The following is a 21809-nucleotide window of genomic DNA, read 5'->3' on the forward strand; positions in this document are numbered from 1 at the left end:
GCAGGGATGGATGGAGGCTCTTTTTAATTGTGCCCGTTTTAAGCACTTTGAATTTTGAACCATATGTACACATTGTCCATAAATAAACAAACAAAACACACGTAAGGTAATAAATGCTTCAGTAGAGATGTGCATGGAAAGTCCAAGGAGCACAGAATAAATAATATTACCAATAGAGGAGGGTGGTGTACAAAACAGCATTCTGGGCACTTGAAGTAAGAAAGTGGATATCACATTCAAGGCATCGGAAATGGTTAGTGGGACTAAAGTCTACAGGAGTGGGCTTCTCAAAACGATGACAGGATTTCAGTATAAAACCACTAGGTATGGACCATGAAACGTTTATCAGATAAGATTCTGAAATATTCACGATTCAAGATGCCAATTTAGCGTTGTATGGTTATTTAAATGAAGCAGACTCTCACATTACTTGTTAAATTAATCTAGCAGTCATAGGAGTTTCTTTGTTCCTCTGAGCATGAAGGAGAAAAAGAAAGTACCACTGGTCCGTTTTGGAACTAGTAGTCCTCTTTTTAACCAGCTAAGAAGAGATGTCAAATACAACATGGTTACCTTTGCAGCCAGCCAGGGGATCAGAATTGCAAACTGCATAGATCTATATCTAAGGAATATGCAACAATGTCTAATGTTTGGACTTCCTAGGAGATCTCTTACAAATCAAGTGAGACTCCCACATTTTTATTAACTGAGAACAGACAACTCGGTGGTAGTTTTGAATACCGGCAGAGAATTCCATATTGGACAGGAGAAAGAGAATCTGACAACTCTTTAGATCACATTCTTTTGACTACTTTTATGAAGGAGGATTGGAACTGTAATTTCAGGGGAGAGGAACATCTTGCTTTTTTGAGAATCATTAATTATAGACTTTCATTTTTAAGGTTAGGTTCTGAAATTTAAGTAGTTAATATTATAAGAAAGAGCAGGCCTGAGTTCATATTTTACATGAAAAATAGAAAAAAGACTGCAGAGGATTTTATCCTTCAAAAGGGCTTTATCTTCCACCATCCGGGAAGTCCTCTCTACTGTACAGATTTGCTTATTGTCAATAATAAGGGTATTCTTTGTTTTTTGTTATTTTCATATGTTTAGTAGGTACATTCCTCACCTTCGTTCATGCAAGTTTTTTAATAAATTTGTTTTCTATAACCTCATACTCTTCTATGAGGACCTACTATTTAGTCTGTCTCAGCAGGTTTATAAAACAGAAGTTGTAACAGAGATGCGATAATCCATAGAGCTTAAGGAGGGCCTGCTTTCCTTAAGGAGAAACCTGACTTTCTCCCCTAGCCTGTCTTCCTCTGCAGTGTTTCTATAAGCCTTAGTTGTTATAAACTGGAAGTAGCAATGGAATGCTTCAAGCTGGGACTTTATTAGGATTCTTACATCTGAGGAATATATTCACGATAACAACACTCACAAGAGATATTCATCAAACTAGAATTCACTATATTAGTTGTAATGAGAAGTATGCCTGGCCTGACTGACCAATTTATTGGTCATATATTGCTTTAGTAAGTCAAGAAAGTAAATGAAGTAGCCTGATTCCTAAGAAACATTTTCATAAATCTTTAACAGCACTATAGCTTCTCTCTCTTTATTCTTGGTATAATTGTATCTTAAACAGTCACACTTGCAATCTAGCATGAATTAATTGTCTCCCTGGAGGATTTTGAGGTAGAGGTCACCAACAATCCTCACACCTCACCTTTCCTTTGCTCAGATTCTAGCATTCCGTCTCAACTCCGGTGCACATATCTGTCATTAAATTGTTGGAATTTCACTTTTATATCATTTTACATTTGACTGCATGATTTCTTAATATCTGAGAAACATTAGAGATTAGGAAGTGCTTTCAAAGAACCTCATCCATCTATTCCTGCTCCTGTTATGACCAGCTTCTATTTCTGTACCCTTTCTTCAACTTCTGGGAAAGAACCCCACGTAAGGTTTATAAAACTGAATTCCCAGATGAGAGCCCCCAAAGATGCACTTGCGTATGGGAGAGGTTAGCACCCTTCAGGCTCTCAAATGTGTTGATTTAGAATCTCAATATCTGTGTGTACAAAAAAGGACTACAGACTTAGGTACGCGGGTCTCTCACCGTTGTGGCCTCTTCTGTTGCAGAGCACAGGCTCCGGACGCGCAGGTTCAGCGCCCATCGCTCAACGGGCCCAGCCGCTCCGCGGGATGTGGGATCTTCCCGGACCGGGCACGAACCCGTGTACCCTGCATCGGCAGGCGGACTCTTAACCATCTGCGCCACCAGGGAAGCCCCAAGCTTAGAATTTTAAAACAAAACTTTGTCATTTATAGAACTGTGCTGCAGGAAGAAAGGGAAAGGGGTGAAAAGGAGACCTGCAAACTTAACCAAGCAGATGAGTCCAGCCTCTCGTTAGTGGCCCCCAGGTTTTCCTCTCCCTCTCCATGCAATGAAGGTAGGAGTTAGAACTCTTAGATACCAATACCATGGTTCCTTGGCACAACAAGACAAAACAAAACAAAATACCAGAAAATGGATGATCTGAGGTCACCGAGGGGTGACTTCACTACCACAAAGAGGCAAATGCCATTCTGGTCACTGTGCGATCACAGACAAGTCAGTGAAACTCATTGTACCAGTTTCCTTATCCGCAAAACAGGGGTAGAAAGCCAGCCCAGTTTCATCAAAAAGTTGTTTGGATCGAATAAGACAATATATGTATCAGTGAAATAATTAAGCATCATGCAATAAGGGAAGAAGTATTATACAGAAAGTATTGCCAATTCCAGTTATAAATCAGGCATATCATTGTAGAGCCAAGGATTTTATGTGACCCAATCAGCCAGCAAAAGGGAAATTAATTTATTTCATCATCAAGTATTTGTTAAGCACCTATGATTATGTGACAAGCACTATGCTAGTATGGAGGATACACAGTGAAAAAAAAGCCTGTGAAAGTTCCTGCTCTTGTGGCACTTTGAGGGGAGGGGTAAGCTAGGCAATAAAAAAATAAATTAATAAAATTCTTAATGTATCAGCTCCTTAGTGTGTGATTTGGATAAAAATAAAGCAGGAAAGGGGATAGGAAGTTGGGGATCTCAGTTTTAAGGAGGGTGTGCAGACAAGGCGTCGTGGAGGAGTCATTGGCATAAAGTGCTGAGTCACTACCTGGGGGAATCTGTTCCAGGCAAAAGGAACAAGTAACCAAGTCAGGTACTTAGTGTGTTCTGGGAACTGCAAGAGGCCGTTGTGGCTGGGGAAAGGGAGCTATGGGGTGAGCAGTTTTGAGCTTCTTGTGTCTTTTTCTCTTAGTCCAACTTAATTTCTGCACAGAGTCTTGACAGCCTGCATGTTTTCTAAATAGCTGCTGAAAAAAATGCCCTGCAAAGCAAGACGAGATGGCGCCACCTCTGCTAGGCTCTAGATCCAGGAAAGCAAACAGTATTATTGCAAAACCATCCCGAAAGAGGTGAATTCCAACAAAGGAGTCTTGTTCTCAGCCATACCCCAGCACCAAGCGCAGAGCCTGGAATGTACACTCAGTGAATGACGCCCCAACAAATGTTTTTTTACAGCTTAGTATAATAACCGTACATAGCACTTAGATGGTGTCTTTAGGGGAGTTTTCTTATCTCTAATCATCCCACTCTCACAAAACCCCACACAAGCCCAACAATTTTGTAAACAATCATCATTTTTGAAAACATATGACAAACTTAAATAGCCCCATAAGAAGACACTGACGTTCACTAAAGCATTATTTATAGTGGCAAAAAATTGGGGACAGTCCTACTGGGTAAAACTAAGGGAGTAGATCGGGAAAATTCCTGTTTCTAGAGTTGTTCAGGTTACTGTTACTGCATAAGAAGCAGCCCAAGCTCGGTGGCACAAAACATTTTATTATGTTCGTGGATTCTGTGGTCAGGAATTGGGGCAGAGCGCGGCAGGAAGGGCTGTCTGCTCCAAGACGTCTGGGGCCCCAGGTGGAGGATCACTGACTTGTGATTCTTGGGACAGCCGCTGAGGGCTGGAATCGTCTGGAAGCATCTTCACTCACATGTCTGGCAATTGACACTGGCTGTGGGCTGGGACTGTCTGCCAGAGCACTTTTATGTGGTCTGGCTTCCTAACTGTGTGGTGGTCCAGAATGCTCAGACTTCTCATATATTCCAAAAGTTAGTCTCCTAGGACACTCAACCAGGAGCTGTGACTTCCCATCTCAGGAGAAAAGTCAAAATCCTAACCAGGTCCCACAAAGCATTGCCAGTGTTCACCCTTAGGAAAGGTCCCTGAAAACCCAGATGAAAATGTCGTTTTACAGAAGTTGTGCAGTCCTCACGATAATTCTTGGGTATAGGACTGTCCTGAGCACAGCTGGACTTCCAGCATCTCTGGCCCTGTTCCGTCAACGCCAGTTGTGCTCTGAGCCATTGAGACACCCAAAACACCCACACGTTTTCAAAATGCCCCTCCAGGGGGCGGTACAGGTTTGTTGGTGGGGTGGGGGGAACACGTTGTTTAAAATTCACTAGTTGGGATCCGGTGCCTAAAAGATGGATATTTGTCACAAGAGATACCCTTCCAAAAGGGTTCCTCGTGGGCCCCATGGTGTAATGGTTAGCACTCTGGACTTTGAATCCAGCGATCCGAGTTCAAATCTCGGTGGGACCTTAACGACTGTTCCAGTTTTCATTTTATTTCTGCAATCTCGTCCCTTAAAACCAGCATTTCCCCCTGTAATCCAGCCCACCACACGTCAGTCATAATGAGCAATAGTACCTTGGTCAAGCTTCGGAAATCGGAGCCCACCGGCTGCTGGAGCGAAGCTGTATGCAGAAATCAGCGCCGCGGGGAGCAGCCGCCAATCCTGTAACCTGTGCCCAGGTCCGGGTGCGGAGGGGCTGTCTCTCGACTGTCTCGCCTGGCTTTATTCCTAGAAAGGAATCTATGTACGCATGCAAACGGACTTTCTGTTTTTAAAAGAATGGCCACATTACCCTAAAACTGGAAAAGGAAGTCTAAACTGAGACGTGATAAATATCTGATTGGAAGCTGCTTTCCCTCGCGGCTTTGCTCTTCACTGAGCTTTCTCAGAGGGTGGCATCCGAGCCCACACAGGCAGAGCACGATGGGTTAGCAGTCCCGGGCCTTAACCACTTTCAGGCCACCTCGTCCCATCTTAGCTGCAAATTCCTTAGATTCTTTCTTAGACTTATGTTAGTAATACTTCTGCACTTCGATTAAGTTGATCCGTGTGGCGCAGTTCTTCAAACTGCAGGTCGCAACCCATGAGGGAGCAGCCCTTGTTGTCACCTTTGAGAATCCTAAGACAGGACAAGTTCTTTCCACTTTGCTCGGGCAGCTTTCCACATTTTAATGATTGCTGCCCTAACCTGCCCACATCTCCAACCTCATTTGTCACCGTTCCTATCACACACTTAACCTCCAAATTAGCTTCTAGTCACAAATCACGATAAAATTATTTCTATTCTTCCTTTTTTTTTTCCTCTCCACATTTAAGATGCTAAGTGCTCTAATGGGTGAAGTAGACAACATGCAAGAAAAGATGGGCGATGTAAGCAGAGAGATGGAAATTCTAAGAAAGAATCATAAAGAAATGCTAGAGATCAAAAACACTGTAACAGAAATGAAGAATGCCTTTGATGGGCTTACTGGTGGACGGGACACAGCTGAGAAAAGGATCACTGAGCTTGAGAATATCTCTACAGAAACATCCAAAACTGAAAAGCAAAAAAACAAAAAGAAGAAAAAAAAAAGAGAGAGAGAGAGAACTGAATACCCAAGAACTGTGACAACTACAAAAGGCATAACATATGTGTAATGGAAATTTCAGAAGGAGAAAAAAAGAAACAGAAAAAATGTTTGAAACAATGACTGAAAATTTCCCCAAATTAATGCCAGACACCAAACCACGGACCCAGGAACCTCAGAGAACACCAAGATAAATGCCAAAAAAATTATACGTAGGCATATCATTTTCAAACTACAGAAAAACAAACATAAAGAAAAAAATCTTGAAAGTTGATAGAGGAAAAACAATTACCTACAGAGGAGCAAAGATAAGAATTACATCAACTTCTCCTCAGAACACATGTAAGCAAGAAGAGAGTAGAGTGAAATATTTAAAGCGTGGAGAGAAAAAAAAAATCTAGAATTCTGCACCCTGTGAAATTATCCCTCAAAAGCGAAGAGGAAATAAAGAATTACACAAACAAAATCTGAGAATTTGTTGCCAGTGGACCTGCCTTGCAAGAAATGTTAAAAGAAGTTCTTTAGAGAGAAGAAAATGACATAGGTCAGAAACTTGGGTCTACATAAAGAAAGAGCATCAGAGAAAGAATAAGTAAAGATAAAATAAAAACTTTTATTTTTCTTATTCTAAATTGATCTGACTGATAACGGTTTGTTCAAAATAATAATACCAACATGTGTGATTGTATATATAGATGTAGATATAGGTATGAATAACTGAATCACTTTGCTGTACAGTTGAAACTAACACAGCCTTGTAAATCAACTATACTTCAATTTTTTAAAAAGGCACAATCCATTAAAGAAAGAATTAAAGCTGAACTTCATTAACATTTAAGAACTTCTGCTCTGTGAAAGACACTTTGAGGAGAACGAAAAGACAAGACAGACGGAGAGAAAATATTTGCAAATGACACATCTAATAAAGGACTGTTACCCCAAATGTGTTAAAAGTCAACGAGACAACAACCCAATTATAGTTTATGGCGAGTAATTTTCTACCTCCTGTTTTTTTGTTTTTCTGCAAGATGCCTCAAACAGCAGCCATCAAGATTCAACATCTGAGGCTTCAGTCACGTTTAAATCTGAATTGTTAAGCAGTGAAGAGTTTGCCTTTACCTTATAAAACCGTGCAGAGAAAGGCCTACGCTAGGATTCGAACCCAGGATCTTTTGTTTACTAGACAGGCGCTTATAACCAACTAAGCCACGAAGCCACCACTCCTCAAAGATACTGAGCATCTTATTTTACAAAATGTCATATTTTAATCTGCAAATTTTTTTTTTTATTATTATTTCAGCAGTTTCTTTGGGATTTAACTAGAAGGTGTACCTGGGCAGGAATCTCCTCTTCTAGGAATGGAACCTTGATCTGGCCAGAGATAAAACTCAGAACTGGACAGCCAAAGGACTTGAGGGGGCCGTTTCTTGTACATGAATTCATCAGGCAAAGAGAAAGATCTGGGTGTGGACCCAGTCAATCCAAACATTCCCAATAAGGATTGGGCTTCTTCATCAACTTGAGCAGTTGTCCTTGGACCTTCTTTGCTTGTCTGGTACAGCTGACACAACTCTTTCATTGTGGGGTTACCTGAGGGACATTCACACATTAGGTGTTCAGTATTAATTAGTTATATTCCAACCTTGCTTCAGGATTTCATTTCAGCTCTGTCTCCTCCAGATACACCAAAATTCCTATTTGGGAGTTTCTTTCATGTATTCTTAAATTCCCATGACAACTTTCAGCACTCTTAACTCAGTGTTGCCAGAAGACAATTGATGTTAGAATCACTTGGGAATGCTTGGTAAAATTAAGAGTCTTGGGATCTATCTACCCTATATCTCTTTAGTAAAGGATCCATTGCAAGAGGGGTTCTGAAATCTGCATTTGTAATAAGTCTCCCGGGGGATACTTTTGGCCGAAAAGATTGGATTCGCCATTGTAACAATCGCTGGCTTTTCTGGAAGCCCTTGGAGTTCTGGTGCGGTGTCTTCCTGTCTGTAGCCCATACCTAGCTCAATGTGTTTCTTTTGTGGACATATTGGGCTGTCAGTTAACGCATTTTGTCATTAAAATCAAAGTCACAAATTGAACTGCGTCTGTGTCCACTAGGGATTTCCAAATGTAACCCCAAGGTGAGCTCGTTTTAATATAATGTCTTTGGGGCCCCAACCTTTCACCTCCAATGCTTCGCTGGGTGTGGGGTGGGGGCTTGAATTCAGCAGGCAAAACGATGATCTCTTAAGGAAAAATTGGGACAGCGCCTTTGGTAAAGTCGAGGTAGTAGGTGGCGTTAATGCGGTGGTTTCTATTGCTCTCTGCTCCCCTCCTCCCACTCGTCTTCTCTTTTTCGTACTGAGTAAAGAAAAACATTTCTCTGGAACTTGAGGTGATCTAGTGAGAGAGGATCGGAAAAAGTGGGCGGTTTCTGAAAGCACAGGGAGCTTGCTGTGTTTTCTCTGTAATAATCCTCCTCTTATTTTGATGCAACTCCACAAGACCAGAAATAATTCAGTATTTCCTTAAATGCGCACCACAAATACATTGCTTTTCATTAAAAACTAATTGCAAGAGTAGAAGGCTCAGCAACCGGGATGGCCGAGTGGTTAAGGCGTTGGACTTAAGATCCAATGGGCTAGTGCCCGCGTGGGTTCGAACCCCACTCTCGGTAGGTTGAGTTTTGATCCCCAGAATCTTTCCGGAAAGGAATACAGGCCTTTGGAAATATACGTGATTGATTACATGTCTATTTTTCTATCCTTTTGTGAAAACACTACTTTGCTTTTTGTCTTCAAGCCTAAAGAAATTGCTTCAGTAGGCAGCATTAAGTGTGTGGATTATATTCCCCTCGTTTTATCAGATTGCCAACATAAGAAAAACCACCCAAATCAAGTCTGCCTAAAGAGATTTCAATACTCCAGCCCTTTGAGTTCTAAGAGGAATGGAACTTTGGACCCATTTTTCTTCAGGCAACAGTAAAGAAGCTCTCTGTAGCCCCCAGGATGTGAGTAGGGGGATTCTCATTGTTTCCAAATGGTTGTACTCAGAAAGCCCAACTCAACTCTGCCTGGGCTGCCCCTCCAACTCTGGAAAATATTGATTCCTCGCCAGCAGAATACGAGTTTTTTATTTTGTTTTCCCAGTTTAAAATGTAAAAGTGGTCCCTTAGTGGAGTTTGTTTGTTTTTTTTTGTTTTTTTTTTTTTGCATTTGTCTTGTAGTGTTATCGAACATCTTTTATGTTTAAAAGCCACCTGTATTTCCCTTTCTGTGAACTGCTTTTTAATATTCTTTACTCGTTTTTCTACTTAATTGTTAGGTCTTTCTCTTCGGATTTTTAGGAGCTCTTTAAATGAGTTGATTAAGTCACGTTTTGATGTGTCACAAGTAGTCAGGTTGCTATTTGCCTTTGCACTTTGTGGCAAATTTGGACATGTAGACTTTGAACTATGCAGGTGAAATTATCAGTCTTTTCTTCCGGTTTTATGTCGGACTTGGATATGCCTTTTCCCACTACAGGATCAGCAAGGGTAATAAAAGAACTCTATGATTTCTTCTAGAGTGTCCATTATTTCTTTTTATATTTAGATCTTTGATATATTCGATTTTTTCTGTGTCTTAACATGTGAGGTATAGATCCAACTCTACTTTATTTCCAGAGGATTACCAGTAATCCCAACACCATTACTGAATATCCATATTCTCTCCACTGATTGAAATGCCAGCATATTAAATTCTGTTCTCTTTAAAATTCAGAGGACCAGAGGCCTGGCATCTTTTAAGACGATTTGAAAGAACGTGGATTTTGAAACTCAACCATCATATATTCTAATTCTGGCTTTCCCACTGACTCTCTGAGCCTTGATTTCTTCATTTGTTAAATGGGGATAATCATCCCTACTTCATGGAAGGTAGTTGTAAGAATGAAAAGATCACATATTAAGAAGGGCTGGCAGACTAAGAAGGGCTCTTTGCCACTCTGCAGGTTAGCCCCCTTTCCCCTTAGAAGAAACTCACACCCTTCCTTTATAGTAGTCCTTAAAAGAAACCCAGAAATCAGATAAAAATCATCCTGATAGTTAAGTTCCTTATGTTTTGATATCACAACACCTAGATTCCGCATTTGAAAGTTCTCCGATCCCAGTGGCAGTTCAGTGGGTCATTTTCATGAGCTGCCTGGGGTTTCAAGTCTGAGCCACCAGCTTCGCGTTTGCTCCTGGCCATGCTGGGAAGAAGGAAGGAAGCTCCTCCTGAGAACTTTTATCTGAATAAGCTGGTTTGAGAAAGGCTAAGTTTCTGTGGAGAGGCAAGATTCATCTCTACCAAAGGTGACTTTTCTAATCTTTGTTTCTTTCCCTTGGATGGGGTAGACAGAGGATGAGTGGAGGGTTTGTTTTTTTCTGAAATGAGACTCCAGGGAACAAAGATTTTACCTTTATTGAAACTTTCTAAAGAGAAAACACAGCAGTCTCTTAGTGACTGGTTAGCAAAGTTGTTTAGAGTGTAATGCTGATGATACCAATGTCCGGGTTCCATCCCTACAGAGGTTAAATTATGTCATTTTGCTTCACAAGAGACTCAAATGCAGATCTAAAAGTACCATCCCACTCCCATCTCTGCCACAGGGAAGATCTGAACTTGTTGTATCTTAGATTATTAAATTCTTCCATTCATGGGTGCTGCAGGCAATTTCTACTCAACTCTAGCATCTATTGTTGTTTCTTGAGGTAGGCAGAATTCTATGGTGGCCCCAAGATGCCCTCCCCCTTGTGCACAAGTCCTGCACAACCCCTTGTACTGGGAATTTGATTAGGGTATGCTATATAGCACAGTTGACTTTAAGAAAGGAAGATTATCAGGAGTGAGCCTGATCTAATTAGATGAGCCCTTAAAAGGGACTGGGCTCTTCCTAGAGTCAGATTGTGTGAGAGGAACTGAGGGATTTGAAGTGAGGGGTCCCTGTTGCTGGCTCTGAAGATGGAGGGGCCGACGGAATGCAGGCGGCCTGTGGAAGCTGAGAGCACCCAGCTGGCAGCAAGGGAACGGGGATTCTACCATAACCTTGAGAGCTTGGACTGCATTTCCGTGAATGATTTTAGCCTCGTTAGATCCTGAGCAGAGAACTCAGCTACCCAGTGCCCACATTTCTTACCTATAGGACTCTGAGTAGATAAATGGGCATTGTTTTGTTAATCTGTAATAATGGATTATGCAGCAACAGAAAACTAACAGATTTCTAAAGCAACTAATGTAAAATGTGAAGATGGAAGTGTGATAGCAGAAAATTGAGCTGTGTCTGGTAGAATGTCAAGTGCCTCTGGGGGCCACTCTCCATCTTTGCTTTCCCTGTCCCTTTCTTGGGGACAGGGAGAGCAAAGATGCTACTGACTCTCTTGAGTGACCCTCACACACTTCCTCCCTATGGATACCTGGAAACCAGTATTTATATTTTAGATTAATATAAGCATGTTTCCTAAGTGTTATATATGTTATCTATTGTAGATATTAATTTCACATCTAACACATAACGTAACAATAACTACCATCTGATCCCTTAAACTACTTGTTTTGCAGCATACATCTTGACATTAAGTATGCAGCACTGGGCTGGGGACGACTAAGTCCCTACCCTCCCAGGCTTCTGGACAGAGGAAGAGACCTGACAATGGTGACTCTAAGAGGTATCTCTTAGTATCCTTTAGTTTTAAAACTAGAATATGTATATCCCTGGGAATAAATGGACACAGACAGTTTTAAGGGAATCATTTTCCTGACCTTGGACACCCATGTGGACTGAGTGAGCTGCCTGAAAACTTTCTGCTTTCCCACCTCCTTTTGTCACAACTCTTCTCCCACAAGGAAAAAGGAGATAACTCTCAACCATCCCATATCTTACCCTTCATTATTTCCCCAAGACACAAAGCCTCCTCGAAGCATCTGACAAAATGACTCTAAAGAATGGTGTCAGAAAGTGAATGTCTTTAAAGACTGGTTAGCAAAATTATTTTGCAACTCAGGTGGCTTCTTACTGTATTTGCTTTTAAACATGAAAGAGGGTCTAACCCAGTTGTCAATAATCGATAAACAGAAATTTTTAATGGGGACTTCCTTGGCGGCCCAGTGGCTAAGACTCCGTGCTTCGAGTACAAGGGGTGCACGTTCAGGTTCAATCCCTGGTCGGAGAACTAAGATCCCACATGTCGCACTGCACGGCCAAAAATAAAAAATTTTAACGACAATATGGTTTTAGCATGTAATACAGGGGTTAGAAAAATTAGAATCGCATTCCTATTTCAAAACTCCTTTAATTCCTATCTACTTATTTAACTCATATCTGTAATAATGAAATAGACATAAAATTGATGTTGAAACTGTTTCAGTTTTGCAACAAGGACTATTCATCCATGGATACACAAATTAATTAGAAAATATTAGTCCCATCCATCTCATTATGAGTTTTCAATTCAATTTTAGTTTGTATGTCTATAACTTATCAAAACATACACTCACAGTGATTTGATCTAATAAAAATTGCAATAACTTCATGCAGAAAACAAATTGTTAACTCAAAGCTATATAGTCACCGGAAATTTTTTCTTAAATTAAGTTCAATGTTTATACTTTTTTGTTGCAGAAAGCACAACAGAGTAGATCAAAAACAGCCATGTTACAATAGAATGTATTTTTGTAGGGTAGGGGAATGAAAATACGAGTTCAAATACAAAAGAGAGGATGTAAAATTTCAAATGTTAGAGAAAACTTATTTTTTTAAATAGATGATGGTCCATTTAAAAAATAATCACTATGGTATTTAGATTCATTTAGAAGAGTGATGGAACACATTTTGAAATGTCACAATTTACAATGTACTGGAAATCAGATTCTTTACAACTGTTAAAACTTATGTGAAATTTTTAGATGTTGATCTAAAAATGTGCAGGGGCGTACATAATTTTTCAGAAGAGTATGCTTTCAAAGTTTGAAGACTACTACTTTAGAGCAGGAGTTCTTAACATGTGAGTAACATAGTGGCTACAAACACAGACTTAGGAGTCAGTCTTGCTGGTTGTGTGACATTGGGCAAGTGACTTAAATTCAGCTCAGTCTACTTATCTGTAAAATGGGGACGGCAACAATACCCTATCTACAGAGATAAAGTTGTCAAACTTCAGCATACATCAGAATCGCTTGGAGGGTTTGTTAAAACACAGACTGCTGGGCCCCACTCCCAGAGATTCTGCTTCAGGAGGTCTGAGGTCAGGCCCCCAAATCTGCATTTCTAACAAGTTTCCAGGTGATGCTAATGCTGCTGGCTCAGGGACCACACTTTGAGAACCTTTGGTCTATCTCATAAAGTCATTCATTGTGAGGATTAAAAACATTAGTACATAAACATTCTTAGAACTTCACTGGCCCACAACAGGTGCTAATACATATTAGCCAATCAGTGAGGACTGGATTCACTGCAAAAGAAAATTCTACTCCAGTGGGTTGAACAGAAAGGCGTTAGTATATGTCAGTTAGCAAGAGGTCCTGAGGTCAATCATCCAGGGCTGGCACCACTGTTCAAGAATGTCATGAAGTTCCCAGGCTCCCTCTGTCTTCTTTGCTCAATTGTCTTTGTTCCGTGGCTTTTATCATCACAGACCTATAATAGTTGCTGTTCCTCCAGGAATCTTGTCTGAATTCCAGACAGGGAGAGAGAAGAGCAAAGGATATAGGGTAAAGAGTTGATGGAGCATGCCAGCCAAGTCACAGCCCCTCCCTTTATATTTTATTTTTTTAGAGAAGTCACTCGTATTTTAAAAATGTTTCCAGAAGTCCCCCACGAGCGACTTTCACTTGAATCTCAGTGGTCAGACCCAGCTCACGTCCCACCCCAACTACAAGAGAGAAGGAAGGGAAGGATTTTGGCGCTCTAGCTACCATGGTGGAGGAAATCAAAGGAGAAAGGAGTTTAGGATAAATAACATACAGCATCTGCCTAAAGGGTTTCCATGAACACACAGAAACTCATGCAAAACATCAAATGTATGTGTATTTTTTTGAGGAGTCAGTCCACAGCTTTCATTAGATTTTTAAAGATCAAAAAAATATGGCTCTCAAGCCCACATTTCTTGACTCAAGCATCCAAATATTTTAACAAAAAGGATGTCTACTCCTCTGCATGCTCCATCTCAGCCATCACATGAAATCATAAAACCTGAGAGCATGGAAGCCTCTTAATTGCTCTCTCTCTTCCTTTTTTAAGAGATTCTACTGAACTTGTAAATGCTGCTTATGTTATTTAAATACCTGTTTATAAGTAGTCCTACAGGGTAGTTCTTGCGGTGTGCCTGTGGTTTAATGTGACCTCCCAAATAGATCATATACTTCTTTAAAAAAGACTTCTTCATGTATTTTCTTCCTGTTTCATTTATATAAAGTTGGGGAACAAGGAGCATTAACTTAAGAATTAAGTTCTTCTGTCCTGAATTTCAGGCTGGCATTAATAACTGGAGATTTAGGTTCCCTGACAGAAGAAACTGGATGACTATTTCAAGAAGACAGGCAGGACTGGATTTATTTCTTTTCTAACTGTTTAAAACACTGAAGTCTGTACTTTGGGCACCTCTGCTTTAACTATCAAAACAGAGCAGCAGCTGGCAAATTTATTTGCGGTTGCCATAAAACCATATTAAATGTTATTATGAATGGTTTCCTTAAGGAATATGGATTCCTGGTGTCAAATGAGATGTGAACTCTGGTCGGATATTTATTAGGTATTATGGGTTGAGTTGTATTCCCCCCAAATTCAAACATTTAGGTTCTATCCCTCAGTACCTCAGAATGTGACCCTTATTTGGAGACAGGGTCTTTAAAGAAATAAAATGAGGAAAAGTTAAAGTGAGGTCATTAGGGTGGGCCCTAATCTGACTGGTGTCTTTATAAAAAGAGGAAAGATGAACACAGTGACACACACAGAGGGAAGACAATGTGAAGAGACATAGAGAAAGGATGGCTATCTACAGGCGTAGAAAGGCCTGAAACAGATCTTTCCCTCACAGCCCTTCAGAGGGAATCAACCCTGCTGACACTTTGATTTTGGACTTCCAGACTCCAGAATTGTGAGACAATGTATTTCTGTTGGTTGAGCCATCCAGGTGTGGTACTTTGTTACCACAGCCCTAGCAGACTAGTACAGCAAGCATTCTCTGATGCTGTACAAAAATCTTCTCTTATTCCTCACATTCAAAGACCACTTCCTTCTTTCTCCATGCAAGGACACTATTATATAAAGGCTGAGCTGTGGCCGAAAATTTGCCCATGCTTTTCATACTTACAAACACTTTCCTAAATATATGGCCCCTCTGATGTCAGAAAGAATGTCCCAAGTTTTAGCTTAACACAGAGTGTGAGCAAAAGTGTTGTGGGCAACTTTCATTCTGTCATGTTGCTTAAAAGGAAGTTGCTTGGTCACAATATTTTCCTTCCCTTCCCTATAGGCTGTGATTTGGTTTTGCCCATGTGGACAAGGATAGTGCTCTGGAGATCGCAGAGCAGCAAGAAAAGCACAGGCCACTGGAGAACTTTTTGGAGAAGAGCTTCCAGAAATTTCTGGCTTGCCTTTCAGGACATTCACATGATAAATAAATTTTCTATCCTACTTAAACCACTGTTACTTGTTCTTTGGGGTTCTAATCATATAAACAACCGAACAAATACATGAAAAAAAAAAAAGAGAATAAAGGGTTGTTAACTGAGGAGGTGGCTAAAGTTTATACACACTTACCAATTTTATTTCAAGAGTCTCTTAACTGATTTTACTGTTTGGTGTCTTGCACCTGTCTAACACATTCTCCACATTCTGCCTATAAAGTAATCTTTCTAAGATACAGATCTGGTTATGCTACTTCTCATTTAAAACTACTGCCTAGAGTTGTACTGTCCAATATGGTGGCCACTAGCCATATGGAGCTAATAAAATGAATAAACATTCAATAAAATAAATTCAATAGCACTAGCCACATTTCAAGCGTCCAATAGCCACAGGTAGCCAGTGACTACCATGGTGGACAACACCGATGTAGGACATTTCCACCATTATGCAAAGTTCTCTTGGACAGCACTGGGCTACAAGATGCATGTCTAAGTCTCCTACATGATCTATAAAGCTCTTTCTCCCCAGACTTACCTGCTGTTGCTATACACGTTACCAGAGGTCAGCAGGCTGTTTCTCAGATCTGCACTGTTTACCATCCTGCTGCCTGGGAATTCTGTCTTCACCTTGTCCATCTGGAAAACAAGAATTGATGTTTTAAGTGTTACCTTCTCTACACACATATACTAAAAAAAAAAAAAAAAAAAAAAAAAAAGAGCCAGAAGAATTGAACATGATTCAAGACTTATTTCTGAGCATATCTTCTCTTTTATCTACCATCCCTGCAAACAATAGCAGATGAAGGAGGTTCTTCAATTAAAAAAAAAAAAAACCTTGATTAGAAAATGGAAAAAGAACTTGAACATGTCACCAAAGAAGATATATACAAATGGCCAACAAGCACCGGAAAAGATGCTCAACGTCGCTAATCATTAGGCATGTGCAAATCAAACCCACAACGATACTACCACCTCACACCCATGAGGACGGCTGCTATCGAAAAACTCGGAAAATAACAAGTGTTGGCAAGGAGGAGAATAAATTGGAATCCTTGCATACTGTTGGTGGAACTGTCAAATGGAGCAGCGGCTATGGAAAACAGTATGAAGGTTTCTCAAAAAATTAAAAATAGAATTATATGATCCAGCCATTCCACTTGTGGGTACATACCCCAAAGAATTGAAAGCAGGGTCTTGTAGAAATATTTGTACACCCATGTGCAATAGCAGCATTATTCACAATCCAAAAGGTGGAAGCAATCCAAGTGCCCATCAGTGAATAAATGGATATACAAAATGTGGTATATACATACAATAGAATAATATTCAGCCTTAGAAAGAAAAGAAATTCTGACACATGCCACCACAAGGATGAAACCTGAGGGCAAATACATCCTCAACCATATCTTCAAACGCCCCTGATTCTTACACTAAGCAATCATCTTGCTTTTCTTTCTTTCTGTTGAAGAAATATCTGCTTAAACATAGAAAAATATTGCTGAGTGCCTCAGATTAGACGGCATAAAATGAGAACTGTCTTCTTCTACTCAGTCTTTGTCTTATCCAAGTGTTGGACTCAGTACCCTGCTGATAAATTTCATTCGGAGAACCTCTACACACAAATTAAGTGCTAGTTAGGCCCCAAGGCTTCGTGCTCCGACTAGACAGTGTCAGAAGAACGGTTTCTGCCCAGAAGAGTAAAGAGTGAGATGCACTTCTTGGATCTGAGAGCAGCCCAGTGATTACTGTCACCCGCTGCAAACTAGCACTACCTAGGAAATTTAAAAGCTCTCTAGGTGGTTCTAAAGTGAAGGCAGGCTGGCTGTGTGGAGAGGTACTGTCTGATGACGAACACCCCCCCCCTTTACCATGACACAGCTCATATTTACTTGATACCCAGACTCATCAAACTGCACTCAACACAGTCGCAACATTTCTGCCTTGCGGGTAACAGTCTTCCACCAAGTATTATTACCCAGAGCATGTGGACTCTCCAGCACCTGTCGCTCAAGAGCCTGAATGCCTCCCTGCATGCGTCCGCCCCTCACAACCACACCCATAAATAGTGACTCGTTACCTATTACCATCCGCAAGGCCAGGCCGCTTCCGGATGGACCTTATTGATGGCGAGTGTGCAGGCCTGTGCCATCTGCTCTCTGGCCAGAGGCGTCTCTGCAGAGTCGTCGACTCCGCTCAGCTCCCAAATCCGCGGAGGCTGTGTTGGGGTCCGGGGGCGACGCGCCGGAGCTTACTTGTCTTCATCCCGCGCCCGCCCCGACACCTCCTGATTTTTGCAATCTGCTGCTTCTGAGCAAGAATGTGCGCCATGGAGGCCAACTTTGGTCCCCGACTTAGGCCTCTCGACATTTGCCCAAGTCCCACCTTTGTCAGGTTGGAGGCTCCGAAGCCGAGCCCTTCTCAAGCCGCCTGGAAGCACCAGGCGGTGCTGCCTGGGCACGAGATTCAGAGCGTTCGTTCCAGAGACCGCGGAGGCCCACTCCCCGGAAAAGAAAACGGCGAACTCTTCCGCCCTGGGGTTGAATAAAGGATGGCTTACGTCCACTGACGTTATTTCCAGGTCTGCTCTAGGAACCTGGGAGGTTTCTGCGTCTCTGTGGTTATTTCTAGCTGTTAAAGCTTCACGTGCCTTTAACTCGGTCCCAGGCCCTGCCTTCTAAATGTGCTGGGAAGGTTTGACAGAGAAATTATTTGGGAAAACTTCAAAAGTATATATGCAAAGATAGAATAGTACAATGAATTCGATGTTTGTATCTCACACCTTCAACAATTATCAACTCACGGCAATCTTATTAACATATAACCCAATCCTCATTCCTCCAGACACATTGTTTGAAGTAAATCTCAGACACGTGTCATTGATAAATTTAACACAGTCTAGGCTAAGATGAAACGAGTTAGACACTTGCCTCGGGCACAAAATTTAAGAGGCTGCCAAAAAGCTTAGCAATAGAGACAAATAATATTTTAAAGCAATATTTTTAAATGAAAATTAATGTAAAAAATCCATAATGAGTACAGTATGTCAAATAGAAAATCAGTATTACTAATTTTTCCTTCTGCTTAGCTCCTATATGACTGACACAAGACTGAAACTAAAGTATCTCTAAAAGATAAGGATGCTTTTGAAAAACATAATCACAATATCCTTATCACATCTAAAAATAATAAAAATAAGATCAAGTATCGAATCATTGTTCAAATTTCACCAGCTTTATATATTTTGTAAATATATTCTGTAACATATATTATAAAAATCATACATATGTACAAGATATATATATATATCATATCTATGTGTTTTACAAACAATTCATTGGACATATATGTCTCAAGTTTTTGAATCTATAGTTTCTCTCTTTCTCCTTTTCATGTAGAAACCTGAGGTTTTGTTTCCCAGGGACTTTTAAGAATGCACACATCAGAAAACTCAAGTCACTCACTCCAGTGTAGGGGAGGGAAAATAATCTTTTCCTCTACCCTTCGAAATTCTCAGCTAGGTCCCCTGCAACAAAAGACAGATTAAGAGGAGAAAAATATACAAATGTCTTTAAGTTTTTGTGATATGGGGGCCCTCATAAGGAAATGAAGACCCAAAGAAGCAGTTAAGAGTTGATGCATATATACTGAATCAGAAAAAGAGTAGTAACATTATGAAACCATGACAAGGCAAAGGGGCTTGGGCTAGGATAGTTAATTGGGTGAACTGACTAGGGAGATAAGGGTTAATTTGTAAAGATTTCCCTCAGCCTCAACTTTCCATCCTTAATAATAGAAATGTTACTTTTCTCTGAGTATAAGGAAGACATCTTTCACATGGAAATTTTATCTCCTACTTTAAAGAAAAAGAAGGAAAATTAGAGTGTTCTTCTTATAGCTGCTATTTTTCAACTGCCTTTAGCTCAAAATAATCCTTATGCCAAAATGGCATATTTGGGGCCGACATACTCTTCCATCCTTCACCAGCTTCAGTCTATTTCCTAATGGCAAAGCCCACAGATCAGCAAACCTACCTCACAAAAGCAGACTTTGCAGATGGACGACCTGGAACTAGAGATTGTTCCAAGACTTATATGAGCAGGGAAAGCCAGAGTACTAGATCCTTTCCCTTACCAGCTTTCTTCAGCCACACTGGCCATCTGTCCCTACAGCATTGCAAGGTCACTTGGTTTTAGGGCCTTTGGAGTTGTTTTGCCTCAAATCATTCATGGCTGACTTTTTTCACATTCCCTTATCAGCTTGAAAGTGACCTCTGCAGGGTGCCCTTCCCTGGCCACCCCATCTAAAACAGCTTTCCACCCAGTCTTCTCCATCATACCACCCTGTCTTATGTTCTCATAAGTATAGTACACCTAACACTATTCAGAATTATCTTGATCCTTCATTTGTTTACTTGTTTGTCTCTCCCACTAGAACGAAAGCTCCATAAAAGCAAACTCTTTGCCTATTTTGTGCACAGATTGGAAACCTGTTGAGGTCACAGGTGAGTAACAAGGAGGGGCTGGAGGGAGAGCTCTCTTAGCTAAAAGACATCTCTTAAATAAAAGATATCTCTTAGATAAAAGTATCTAAGGTCCATATGTTATCAATTCCATAGACATAGATCAGCTGAAGCATTATGTTATCATCAAAGGTTTGGCGACAAACTTCCATCAGGCCTGGTCTGGAAAAGCTGTCTTGGGAAAGCTGATATCTGGGTATGAAGTTTATGTGAATGAAAGAGTAGGACAGTAGGAAAGAGGTAGGAATGTGAAGGTCTCTCAGATAGTGGTAATGGTGGGTAATGGTACTACGATGGAGTAGTGGGGCAAAAAGAAAATCAAGGAATGTGGACAAGGATAGAGATATAAAAAGAGAAACAAGGATCATAATCAGTGGAATGGGTAAAGAGAAAAGATTATCATGGCTGTGGGATAGCACAAGAAAGAAAAGAGAGAAACCTGGTGTCTGTCAATCAGATAGATGAGTAAAACGATCAAGGTCCACGAAGGAGTAGGATCTGTAGGCTGATCTATGATGGGTAAGCCTCACTGTGCAAAAGCCAGCTAAAAAGTCAGAAGTCATTTACAGTGTTCCCAATGTCAAGGCCTTCTCTTACACTCCATCAATTGCCTAAACTCTTTTAAGTTTTACTTTACCTCAAATATGGACCACAGCTTTTTTAAATGGATTTTTTGGCCTTTATTTCCCACCATTTATCTTTACCACAACTGCAGCAGACAATGTTGCTAGCTAATCAGTGTTCTGAGTTTCAGAAATAGGATCCACTCTAATTAGGTAAAATTAAAAGGGATTTCTTATGAGTTTACAGAGTTTCTTGGAGACCAGAATCAAGTGTGGATACTACACGGTCGGAAGCACCCGGCCATGAAAATGCTTCGGTAGAAATCTTACTGCTGCCACTTCTGGTTCCACAAAACCCTAGACAGTAGCTGCAGGTAAACTAAAATATCCCAACAACCATGCACGTGTGAAAGGATTTCAATCTAAAATTGAACCAGAGGATATGAAATAGAGAATCTCACACATGCACCCGCAGAAGAATGGAAGGTGAGAACTGAGGGACTGATTTCCCCTAAATGCCTGTTTTACAGAAGACAGAAACTTATCTCCTGATCCATGGATAGCCACTAATCTGGCTGGGCTTCCCCCGCTTTACACTCCTTGCCCGTAAATACAGCCACCCCAAACCCTCAACAGACCCACCCTTGGCTTGCTACATGATGCGTTTCTTGAGTTGCAATTCCTCTGCTATTCCCAAATAAACTCAATTTCTGGTCCTTTTAACTTGCCTCAGTTTACCTCTTTATTTAGACTGGCATATGCCAGAAGAGCTATCCAAGCTTTATCTCACAGTATTCATTTCTCCAAAGTCTCGCACGAGTACGTCTGCTCAGCCAAAGCTACGTGACACAGGGAATCCTAGTGACAAGGAGGTCTGAGAAATGTAGCTTTTAGTGCTGCAGGCCCAGTGTATCGGAGGCACACTACAACGGGGTGGCAGAGGTGTAGAAGCCAGTCTATACTACTGGTCACGGTTGCTACCTGGTATCCATTTCACCCTTTTTCTTTCTTAATATAATTTTGATTTTGTTCAGATATGCACTACTCATGCACATAAACTGGATAACTCAGGAGATTCTACCCCCATTTTAAGTTCCAGGGGCAATTCATGATTAGTCTATGATAAATATGTATGTCCTGTGCCTTTATAGGCGATTGATTTACAAATTTAGGTTTAAACCAATGAGCAAAAGTGTTCCCCTGATGGCTATTATCAGTTCAGAGGTAGGGAATGGATCTAAATTGTCATAATCAAACTTTCATGATTGTAAGAAGTTATGATGTCCTTTTGAATCATGAGCAAAGAAAACTGT

The 21809-nt window shown here is 40.7% G+C and overlaps 1 long non-coding RNA gene across 1 annotated transcript; it reads right to left on the bottom strand.

Moving 5' to 3' along the window:
• Positions 1-12066: 12066 nt before the first annotated feature.
• LOC308623604 lies at positions 12067-17918 on the bottom strand. The gene is made up of 3 exons (XR_014016854.1): positions 17492-17918; positions 15950-16050; positions 12067-13456 (listed from the first exon to the last, which is right to left on the bottom strand). It is a non-coding gene; the product is annotated as an uncharacterized lncRNA (long non-coding RNA).
• Between the last annotated feature and the right edge of the window lie 3891 nt (positions 17919-21809).

Source organism: Mesoplodon bidens, assembly GCF_964165515.1.
Source record: "Mesoplodon bidens genome assembly, chromosome: 10".
NCBI lineage: Eukaryota > Metazoa > Chordata > Mammalia > Artiodactyla > Ziphiidae > Mesoplodon > Mesoplodon bidens.